Source organism: Eschrichtius robustus, chromosome 2 (genome assembly GCF_028021215.1).
Source record: "Eschrichtius robustus isolate mEscRob2 chromosome 2, mEscRob2.pri, whole genome shotgun sequence".
NCBI classification, from domain to species: Eukaryota; Metazoa; Chordata; class Mammalia; order Artiodactyla; family Eschrichtiidae; genus Eschrichtius; species Eschrichtius robustus.
In genome coordinates this window covers 57,934,243-57,937,168 of record NC_090825.1, presented here as the reverse complement: position 1 = coordinate 57,937,168, position 2,926 = coordinate 57,934,243, and positions in this window count along the sequence as shown.

Below are 2,926 nucleotides of genomic sequence, written 5' to 3'. Positions count from 1 at the left end.
AAAGGAGAGTGTATGATATGGAGAGGAAGAACGAGAGGTGCGGCAACGGAGGACCAGCTTTTCTTGCCCACCTCTTGCTTCATTTATGCTTTGGCCATGTTCCATTTTTCAACTTTGTGAAATCCATACGCAACATATAAAAATTTGAGCTCTAACTGCGGATTCCTGAAGATGTGCAAATCCTCACTCTGGAGAACTGCCGAGGGACGCAAGGATCCTCTTAATTCTGGGTGCTTGGCTTTCCGCACCCTTCATTAGAAAAGCATGGGGTAGAAGAAAGCACACGAGGCAGGAAGAAGGACTTTCTCGGTCTGTGCTCTCTCACAGCAAGAGGGAGAGGTTGCTTTGGGGGAGATTTTGTGAGACTGATCAAACTAAGCTGATTGGGTTCTCTCGGAAAGTATCAACTGAGCATGCTGTAGGCTTCTGTATAACAAGGGCTTAACAAAACTCAACATCGATTTATAATCAAATCTCTTGGCAAACTGAAAATAGAAGAAAACTTAATCTGATAAAAAGATCTACAAAATAATCTAGAATTAACATCGCACTTGAGAATGATATACTGAATGCTTCCTTCTAAGATGTAGACCAGGCAGGAATGCCCATCTTCATGATTTCTGTTCAAAATTGGACTAGAGATCCTAGTCAATTTATAAGAAATAAAAGCCATGTAGATCAGAAAGGAAGAAGTCAGACTTTTTTTCAGATGACATCAATGTTTACATAGAAAATCCTACGGTATCTATGAAACACCTACTATATCAATAGGTGAATTTAGCAGATTGCAGGACGTAAGACCAAAATACAAGATCAATTGTATTTCTACATAATGGCAACAAATAAATGGAAAATGAAATCTAAAAAATTCCATTTATAATAGCATCCAAAAAATTAAATACTCTTAAAAATTTAACAAAAGACATATAATACATTTATATCAAAAACTATAAAACATTGCTACAGAAATTAAAGACGAACTAAATAAATAAAGAGGTATTGGTTCACAAACTGGCCCCCCTACACACAGGGCAAGGAGAGAATGAAGAAAGAGGCACATCATTCCAGACTGGTCGGTGGCAGGTTTAATAAGCAAGGGAACTTATATACGAGGCTTGTCTTAGGCGGCCACAAGATGAATAGATATCCACACCCAGCCACCAGAACCATAAAAGTTTTTATAGAGGCCTTATGGGGGTTCAGTCATGTATACCATCCAGGTGGTCTTAACAACACCTTACTCTCTCAAGGCTGTGTCCTTGAAAATGGCTCCCGCAGTGGGAATGGTGGGCAGAGGGTACATTCCAAGGCCAGGGAGGGGGTGAGGAGCCCCTGATTGCCAAGGTCCAGCTCGAGGGTCAACCCGTAGTCACATCCTCCTGAGGACTGCCTCCAATGAGAGATTTAATGTTTTCATGGACCGAAGGACCCAATAATTTAAGATCAATTTTTCTCATATTATTGTACAGATGCAATGCAATCCATGTAAAAATTCTACAAGACTTCTTGTAAAAATTGAAATGTTCTTTCTAAAATCCATATGGAAGAGCAAAAGACCTCGAATAGTCAAAACTGTGTTGAAGAAAAAAAAAAAAAATTGAAGAACTATCACTGGCTGATTTCCAGACTTACTATAAAGTCTGGAAGATTCTGGTACTGCCATATGACTGTCCAATAGATTAATAAAACAAAATAAAGAGTTTAGAATTACGCCTGCATGCATATGGTCAACTGATTTTTATAAAGCTATCAAAGCAAGCCTATGAGAAAAGTTAAATTTTTTAAAATGAATAATGCTGGGAAAACTGGATAAATATGTGGAAAAAAATGAACTTTTACTCCTATCTCATGCCACTCCCCAACATTAATTCAAGCTGAGTCATAGACTTAACTATATAAAGTTGAAGCTATAAAGCTTATATAAGAAAATGTTGGAGAATATCTCCATGATTATAAGTGCTAAGAAGAGATTTATTAGAGGGACTGAAAAATTACTAAATATAAAAGAAAAAATGGATAAATTAACACTCTTGTTCACTGAAAACACATTTATAAAATAAAAAGATACTCCACAAACTGGGAGAAGATATTGGCAATACATATATCTAACAAAGGCCTTGTACCCCAAATGTGTAAAGATCTACAAATCAATAACAAAAAGACAAACAGTCCAAAATAAAATGGGCAAATTTATATCTCGCAGACACTTCACTAAAGAAGATATTCAGATGACCAACGAGTGCATGACACGTTGTCAACATCGTTAATCAGGTCAATACAAATTAAAACCGCAGTGGGGTATTGTGAGTGTGATACAAGAATGGCAGACATTAAAACTACTAACACCAAATGTTAGCTAGGATTTGGAACAACCAAGACTCTCATACATTGCTGGTAGAAGTGTAAAACGGTGCAACCACTCTGAAAAGCAATTGAAAAACTTTGAAAAACAACTCCACTTCTCAGTATTTTTATCCAGGATAAATGGAAATTTAAATATATACTCATAAAGAGTCTTGTATCAGAAAGTTCATAGCTACTTTATTCATGAGGGCCCCTAACTGGAAAAACAAGCCAAGTGTTTATCAACAGAAGAGTAAATAAACAAACTATGTACAACCATGCAATGGAATACGACTCAGCAATAAAAAAGGAACAGATGACCAATACATACAGCAACTCAGATGAATTCCAAAGACCTTCTGCTGAGAGAAAGGAGCCGGATACAATGGAGTAAATGCTGTATGATATCATTTATATGAAATTCTATAACAGGTAAGATTAGTGTATATGATAGAAATCAGAACAGTGGTTGCCTCTGTGGGTGGAGGAGGGGGTATTGCTTGGGGAGAGGCATGAGGAGACTTTTAAAATTCTTTGAAAATTGTATTAAAATATTCATAACATAAGATGTACCACTTTAGCC